Below are 9845 nucleotides of genomic sequence, written 5' to 3' on the forward strand. Positions count from 1 at the left end.
AAGGCCCATGAAATTAAAAAATACAATGACTGCCCCCACTTACTATCTCACGGGTGTTATGATCTTCTTGAAAAAAAAATTGATGGACGAGAAAAGGAAGGTATGAGAACACCAAGCTGAATTTACCAAAAATTCATCAATGAGTGTGGACCCTCCATCCCCCATTTCAAGACATGTCAAGTAAAAGATGACCCGCACAAAGCGATATGACCAGATGACCTCTACAATGTCATACGAAATATCAGACAAAATTATTCATGTGTCGGCGATTCAAAGTCCGACTTAATTTATTGTATGATAAAAACCTATATTCAAATGTAATACCATGTTGTGTTGCTCACATGACTCTTTAAAAGAACAGACGACACTGGGAAGCTTTGTTCCGCATGGTCGTGATGACATATTGAACATTGTTATTGGCTTACCGAAGCATCAAGGTCGTGTATATGTCGCGGGGACAAGTGTCACAATCAACCAGTACTTTGGTCAGGCCTCACGTGGCTCCAACACTTCCTCTGCATCAATCACCTAATAGTAATTGGCTGAAATCATCGATAACCTCAAGGAAGAGTGGAGGAAAGAAGTAAAGGAGGAAAACAAGAACCTTCAAGAAGCATGGAAAAGGAAGGTAGAAGAGGAAAGCAAACACAGTTTGGAGACAATTAAATAAAAGTTGAAACAAGCAATAAAAATATTTTTATCCCAATTTGCATCACCACACTCACCCCCCGTTGAGGCCCCGAATATACAAGTATTAGCTGCACTTGTGAGCACCAAGGGGAGCTGTGCTGAAGCTGGCACAAATCCATTAGGCGAAGAGCCTTCTGATGTTCATGTGGAGACTATGGACTTGTACGTAGTTGGCGACCAGTCTACTCAACTAGTGGCATTGGGAAAAGTGTATGACAGTTCGTCCACCATACGCAATGTCCCTTATGTAGATGATGTAGTTAGGGTGACTGTTGTTAAAGCTTACCACAGTGACATTGAGGTCCCTTTTTCGACGTTAGAGATTTAGTTTATGAGGCAGGTCATTGGCACATTCATGGAATAGCCAACACATCTTGTAAAACCTGTATCTGATGAGGTTTTTTCTTTTCCCTTTGAATGTATTAATTTTAGTCACATTGTTAAATAAAATTAGCATAATTAGTATTTTCATTAACCATGTAGGATTCACAAAAGCATCTGCCAAAATTGGTTGGATTTGCTGAAATGGACAATGCAGTGGCTGGAGTTGATCCATGGGATGGGACAAAATTTGGGATAACTAATGTAAAGATGGCTTTTTCATCACACATGTAGATGTAACTAAAATTATTTTAGGTGACAAATGTTTGAACATATTTATACTACAGTTGTGGATGATGTAAGTAAATTCGGTTTAGTAGGTGTATAATTTATCAACTAATAATTAATATTCATTACAATATATGGTTAACAATATTTATGTCCAATGTTTGAAATAAATATATATGATTTGAGTACAAGCTTAGGTTATGGTTCGCTTTATGGTTTCCTTGAGTCTCAGTCTATACACAACATAAAGGAGAGACGTCAAGAATGTCAACATTACATTGAAACATGGGTAAAGGAATCACAATGACAAGTGTACTTAGGACCTTACCTGAATCATTAAGTGAAATTAATGTTGTAAAGTGGTAAAAAAAATTGCATTATAAGTACCTAATTATAGTTTTTCATCTTAAGGGCACATTGGCAACTTGTTATTCTGTGTTCATGAGACAATATTGTTATTTAGTTTTGTTCTTTGCATAAGAATCCTGATGTTAACATCAAGGCTACAGTTAACAAGTTATTTTTTAAATTATAACTCAATTAATGTATACCAATTGAAGTGTGTCAACACAATCATTTTTATCTTATATACGTTAATGTTATTTTGGAAACTTGTGCAATGAAGACATTAACCACTACTTTGGAAGGAAAGTCAGATCAACCTGTACCTCGATGGATTGAACCAAACGTATGTCATTATTTCATCAATAGGTTTGAATTAGTGTCATGTGTTACTTTGAAAGTACTAGCTTTGGTCAATATATTTGATATTGCATTTAGAGTCATGTTCAAACTGGAGGCTAAGTGTGGATATTATGTCATACACTGGATGTGGTGCATAGTGAGCGGCGGTTTGAAGAATGAATGGAACGGGGTATGTTTACTATAACAAGTTTTAATTGTTACTTTTGTATCAAATTCTAATTCAACATTTGATGTACGTCACTAATTTGATATTCACAATTTTGTAGTGGTTTTTTGATGGAACAACGTTAGACATTGAAGCCATGACAACACTTCGCAAGAAATAGGCAGCATATTTTCTACAAGTTAAAAACATGGAATTTAGACAAATTTAGATGACATAGAAATATTTTTGTTTCCAACTTAACATTTTGATTGTTTACATTATAAACAATTATGGTTAGTTGAAATTCAATTCAACAGTAATATATATTTGTTTATTATTATTTGTGTGCACCAAATTCCTTGCACAATGCTTTGTTTTGCCATACTACGCATCTTGTAGCACATTGTTATCCGGATTATGGTAGTCCTATTGACAGCACGTCATAAAAACAAAAATCAGGTAGCACATCTACAGTCCATAGTTTAGTGTAATTATTTATAATTGTTATATGTTTTGGTGAAATGTTAAACTAATGAATTCTTTTTGTTTATTACAATGTGGTTGGTGCGTGAAAATTCCAAATTTCAATGGGAGTGTTTTCCTTAATTTTGCGTCTTTCATGGTAAGGACTGCTCAACTACCAAATAACGTAATAGAAAATGTTTTGTGACTTTTATTTATAGAAATCACATTCAATGACATGAAATTCATTTTGTTTTGGCGTTTAATGTTAGAATCAAAATTATGACAACATTGTAAGATCTACAATTTTGGATTTTTGTGGCATTTGATGAATGTGGAGGGAACGATTCTAGTGATGCATGGATTTCCCTCCCACAATGGCTTTTGGATATCGGAAAAGACAACCAAGATATATTTTTCACAGATCGTGAAAGATGGAGGAATACTGAATGCCTTTCTTGGGGGATTAACAAAGAACGAGTTCTCAAAGGCAAAACTAGAATTGAGGTATGAAAATATTAAACACAACACTCTAAGATCGAAAGATTTGATATTGACTTTTTTGTCAAATTTCTATTAGTTACATTTACATGCTAATTTCCAGTATAGTTATGCATTTCACCATAGATTTTATTTTGTTAGATACACTTTACTGTCAATAAAAAGAACATTTCTAGTATATGCGTAATTGTATGTGAACATAGATTATATTCTCTAAAAAAATGCAGTCTTTTCTAGATATGAGAAGTGTCAACTTTCCCCTCCATGATATTGTTAATTGCTATTCATGAGCTTTAACTGCATTAAAAATAAGTAAAAAAAGTAGCAATGTGCCTCTAATTTATGGTCTCTTTTGCGAAATTTGTAAATATTTTATTCTTGTATGAATTTATACAGTGGAAACTCCATTTTTGTTGACTAATGTTAGATTTAATTTTTTTTTTAGGCTAAACAAAAGAAGGTGTTGAAATATTGCCGAAGGGCTCGCTCAGCGAGCCAGATTTGCTAAACGAGGCTCATCTGCTTAGTGAGGCAGCTAGCTTGCTAAGCGAACATAAAACCCTAGAGATTGTTGAGCCAGAGAGTAGTGCGCTTAGCGCATAGCCAGCCCGCCCAACAAGGATGTTGTCTCTTTTCGCGCTTAGCGCACATCCACTTACTCTTACTCATTGAGACATGCTCGCTGAGTGCGCCTTCATATGCTGAGAAGTCCAAGAGCCTTTAAAACACTAAGATAGAGGGAAATGAGGAGACACTACGTGAGCCAGAAGGAAGACGGCACCCAGGCTGAAGAGAAGACATTTTATTCATACTTGCACTATTTTCTTTCATTCAAACACCATTTCCTCTTTGTATTAAGCCTCCTTGCTAATGGAGGACTAAAAACTTCATTGTTGAGGAGTTTTTCTACTGAGCACTCTTAATGTAAAACTTATAACTATCTATTTAATGTTATTTCTAGTGTTCTCTACCTCTATCTGCGTTTATTTTATGTACTTGTGGCTTGATCATCCATTTGTATGCTTGGTTAGGATTTGAGTGTTGGAAAATGCTTAGAATCCTTAGAACTTGGTAGAGCAGCTAGAGGTCAGTATATCTAGGAATAGAGTATAGTAATCTAGTATATTTTGCATTTGGTGCGTAGTGTAGCTCCCTTAGAATGAGTTTGTTGAGGAATCAAGAACAAAAACTAAGAGAGTTAGGCTCTTTCATGTGAGGAATCATGGTCTGAGTAAATCGACGGTGCAAGAATGCTAGAGTAATGTTAAATAGAGAAAAATCTAATAGTACGACAAGAAGAAGTTCAGTAGAATACTCCCCGACGCTTTTATTTTGATATTTATTCCATTCTGCAGCTTTGTGTTCATTTTGTCATTTGTTTAAGTAGCATAATCAATTAAAGAAAATCAAACCATTAATGAGTTCTCTATTTTTATTACCAAAGCTGAAAATGTTTACATACTGAATATACGACATCTAAGTAAAACAAATTCCCTGTGGACACGATACTCAGACTTACCGTTTTAAGTACTACATTTGTGAATTGGTATACTTGCCAATAGGATAACAGATATCGGGAAACTTAATTTCAAGACCCTTTTGCTTCAAGAGCTCAAATCATGCTTCAAAATAATATTTTTCACTCAATGATGATAACCCATTTTCATTTGTATAACGATTCTCATTATTTCCTTGGTATGGTGTGTTTCAGAGCACAACCGTTGCAACCAGGTGGCAGTGCTTGGGGTTTAACAAGTCATAAAATTTCAGTACCAAAAGATTGTTGTGTGCAGGGGGGTTTAAGTTGAATTGCTTGATGTTCTCGATAAGGGAAGAGGGAAATATGTATCACTGCAACAATCAAACAATAAAGTTACAGTAAAAAATAAATCTATCATCTAAAGCAAGAAAAATGGTACTCTTAGAATTTGGGCTTAGGTCTGAACTCAATCCCACCAAAGCTTTATAAGCTTTATTTAAGCCATATCTTTAGTTGATGTAGGACTAAACACCACCAATTGCAACCCCCAGAGAGGCTACAATTATGGTGGCTTTCCAACAATCACTAAAGACTTCCCTTAATTAGCATTTGTTGACCTCTTATTTTGAGCCATTTTTCCATAAAAATCATAATTTGGCTCAACTCCAATTCTCTAAATGGTTTTTTAGTTATTTTTTCAGCTTGGCACTGGACTAATATATCAAAATGAATTTTGTCTATTTTGCATTCTATGGAATATTTTATTTAGCTTGTAACCTATAGTTTCATCGAGCATAAACATTATATAAACTCCTTTTTGAATCCAGGTTGGTGACATTAATTGCATTCCTCTTTATTCTGTCAATATTGTCTCGCACTTGCCTTCCATGGTTGCTTAAGCTAATGATAAGCATGTCATCAGAGGTTCATACTACTATCCCACTTTAATTATAAAATCTTACCTATGGAAGTATTTGCTCCTTTTTTTGTTAATTATATTGGCAGGGATAGTGGAATCAAATTTGAAATTTGTAATTTGGTTGTTTAGCTATTTACAACTTATAGCTAATTAGCTATTCATTTTTGTCAGATTGTCTTAGTGGTCCAATGATAATTTATAACCTTGTTTGTGCAGACAAATGAACTCTATCAATTGGCATCAATTGCATTCTGCTTGCTAGTAGCCTGGGTTTGTTCTCTTCCATATTTCTGTGTTTCTATTTGAAATGCTTTATTTTCATTTTGTTTTTATAACCAGAAAAATGTTTACAAGTAGTTGTCATTTGTTGTAGTTACCTTATTTTCACAGGGTATGATAATGAGCACTGAATCAAAATCTTTTTTTGCACATCATTTAAAGTTGATTCATTGAAAGTATCTGTATTTTGGGCCTTCTTTTTCTACATGCTTGATTACAACTATAAATATTTGTTTATTTTTAACCATAGGAAAGGATTTAGCTGGCTTACTAGATCCTAGGAATTAGATCAGCTAAAAGGAATCTTTGAATATGTAGAAAACAATTTAATAAGAAACTAATGAAATGTACATTAGAATTTAAAATGAAAAAATTGAGGAAATGATTATCTTCTTATGAGAAAGCCTCCTGGTTCATGTGTGGGAATTATCATCTAGTTATAATTAATGTTTCTATAGAAGATGAAGATGCATGATGTCAAAGGTAAATTGGATTCTTGTGTCTCAGCAGAAACTGTCTTAGTCATTGTGTTTTTGAGTGTTTGGTTGTGTTTTTTTGTTGGTTTGAAATTATGCATATAGATATTTTTTTAATTGTCTTCAAGTAATATATGCTTTTTCTGTTCATTGATCACCTTACTGTTACTTGTGCATAATGTTTGTATCTCATTAGTCATTGCTTTTATTACTTTTATATTTGCAGTGTAGCGATAAGCTGGGACCTAGTCTTGAACTAGGTTCCTTTGCTGCTGGAGTGATGATTGCAACCATTGATCTGGCTCAACATACACTAGAGCAAGTAAGACTACATACAAAATCTGGAAAAGACTCGTGTGAATAAATTAACGCTAATATCAACTAATTGTTGGAATGCATTGGTGTTGTTAGATGTCCTTTGTTGGCTATACATATGGCTAAAAGTCGTCCTTATAAGACAAGGACAATTTTCCCCTTTCCCTTTAAGCTAGTTTGGGGATGAGTTTGGCCTGGTCTAATTTTAATATGATGTTAGAGCCTATCCAATCCTGATGTTAGGCCACTCATAAATGTCTAGTTCTAGAAACTACGGCCTCCAAATGTCCAGCCTAGGGCATGATGAGGTGTGTGTCTGTTAAGATGTCCACATTAGTTAGGAATAGACAAATTTTCTTCCCTTAAGTTAGCTTTTGGGGTTAAGATTGATCTGTTTCAATAGATGTAGCTTTATGTATTCAAACAAATGTCTGTTGATTCTAATATTGGTATTAAGAAATGCATTAGATTCTATATTTTTATCACCTACGATGTGAAGGGAGTACAAGGTAATGAGTGAAAATGCAATATAGTGCTTTTCTTAGTAGTAGTTTATAATTTTTTTATCAGCATATGCTGGACAATGTTAGGTGGGATACATCGGGAAGATTCATAGAAAGAAGTACTGCTTATGAACCTTGGATATGGAGTACAGGGAACCATGAACTTGACTATGCTCCTGAAATTGTAAGTTGTCCACTTGATTTGTTTAGATCACTTAATTGATATACAATGGACTGCGATAAGGTTAGAACCTAAGACTTCATACAACTACCTAAATCCCTACCACCAGGCTGACCTTAGAGATTTATTTGTTCGGATTATTTGTACGAGTTTGATTTTATTCACAATGTAATTCCTCAAACTAGAAATTATGACTCATGCTTCTTCTACTAAATGCAAATTTTAGTACAAAAGTAAATTCTGAAGGGCAAAATTCATGATACTTTTTTGGATGAAACAAAACCTTTGAAGCCTTTTTGCCACCGTTATCACATTCCTTACCAAGCATTAAGAAGTACTGAACCCTTTTGGTCTTCTATCAAGATAGCTTTTGCACACATCATAGTTTTGGCTTCATATTCAGCTTATGGTAATATTGGATACACCCCTTTCTTTGGAGATTACCTTATAATCTTAAAGTTTTGCTGAAAATATTATTGTTCATAATTTAAAGTTGAATCGCTTCCTTATATGTTTCATATATACACTTTTTTTGAATGGCTTGAGGCAGAGCTACCAAAGGTTGATAGAACCAAGACCCCTTGGTTGATTGTTCTTGTGAACTCTCCACGGTATAATTTTGTTACTCTAATTGTTCTTGCAAAATGCAGAGGGATCAATCTTAGCACCATTTGACTGTTGGCTTTGTTTGCCATGAATCAAGACAATGGCCTTGAGAATTGAAAAGCAACAAGTGCTACTTTCTTCTATTTATATAATAATATTGGGGCCATGTCTGGCTTGTCAGTATATTATTTTTTAGAGTAGTTAAAGCTTTTTTTTAATGATCAGTCTAGTGAACAACTAAATACAACTAGTTGAACTATCTTATGAGCAAAATACCACTGGATCTTTTTAAGTACCTTAAGTTCAATCTATTGTATTTAATGTAATAAGTTCATAAGAATGAAGAAGATACATAAAATGAATTCAGAGAGACAGTGACACTGAGGGTTATTTTAATTAGGGAATAGGAATTTTCATGTCAGGAGTTTGATTATGCACAAGGAGATATTAGCATGACTGTGACACCTACTGACAAAAAGAGAGCAAAACATCTAATAAGTGCATTGGACACATGCAAATAAGGCCATTGAAAGTATTAGTGAGGAGAGTACTTGGAATGACCTTTATTCTTGAGAAAAGAAGAGGGAGACCAAAAAGGACATCTAAGGAATTGATTAAAAGAGATCTCATGGTAAATAATATCCTTGATTATTTGATTTTTAACTAAACTAATGGATTTGTGTGATCCATATAGTTGACTTTACCTACTGGGATAAGCATATTGTAGTCGTTGAATACATGTATTCATGATGGGACTAGGGTTTCAGATTTTAAACTTTATCAATTACAAATTTTATCTTTTTATTTTTAAGAAAAATCCTTTCGCAGTTTATTTCTCATTTTGATACTATCCTAGTTGTTAGAATTAGTTTTTGTAGATGGAATATAAATATCCCTCTTTTCCAAATCACAAGTCATTTGCTTCAATATTTAATGAATTTTCAGAATTTGCTTGTATGCTTGGCGATTTGAGTTCTGCTTCACATTATCGACATATTCACATTCTTGAATGTCTTTCATAGTCTCTTATATTATTGGCTTTATACTTCTGATTTTGAAGCTGAACAACTCCTTTAACAATATTTCATATAGAAGTTAGCCCCTCATTCAATTTAGGACATGTTGCAATAGGTATTCTCTCATTCCGATGCATAAAACACAGAAGTAACAAAATTGTATCTTTTGCATTTTGTGCATTGGGAAGATGGAACTACATGCTTAGTTTTCTAGAACACTTTTACACAGTTTTCATGTCTGCCTGTGAATAATTATGTGGAGAGGTTGACCCTGACCCTGTTGACCTTGTTATTTTTTGTTGTTGGCAGGGAGTATGAAGTCCCTTATTAGCATGCCATGCTTTATGTCATGCAAGCATACATGTTGTTGTTTGCAAGGCCGTAGCTTTAACTGAAGATCTTGTACGTATATTTGTGGGAATTGAGGATGTGAATGATCTCATTGTTGATCTTGCCAATGCACTTAGAACTGGACCTCTTTAATGACCATGAAATTTGTCTGGTTATGATTTCATCTTTCCAACTAGGAGGCTTATAAATCATTGATTGATCCAGAGGGTTTGAGTTGGCAGGTAATTTTGTTTTGTTACATTCTTAACCTAAAGGAGAATAATTATTCTGACAAGTTGTGTAGTTACTTTCATGAAGGTAGTGGTCATGCTTATTTTGAGAGTTTGCATAACTTATTTTGCTCAACTCTGTCCAAGGATGTTTTCACCTATTTGTTATGAATGATGATAATGATTGTATGTTATATGTTTTCATAGGTGGTAAACACAACTTTGGATCATGGGTTGATGGCTGCTCGAGAGAATGCACTCCTTTGTTATGGTATAGAAGGATACAGGAGATTGATTGAGATGGAAAAGCCCATAAATGATCTTGCAGGTCTATAGTTGAGGAATGGGGATCGAGATTCAGCTCATTGGAACTTATTGGGTTTAAATCATATATAACA

The sequence above is a fragment of the Glycine max genome, chromosome 3 (genome assembly GCF_000004515.6).
Source record: "Glycine max cultivar Williams 82 chromosome 3, Glycine_max_v4.0, whole genome shotgun sequence".
NCBI classification, from domain to species: Eukaryota; Viridiplantae; Streptophyta; class Magnoliopsida; order Fabales; family Fabaceae; genus Glycine; species Glycine max.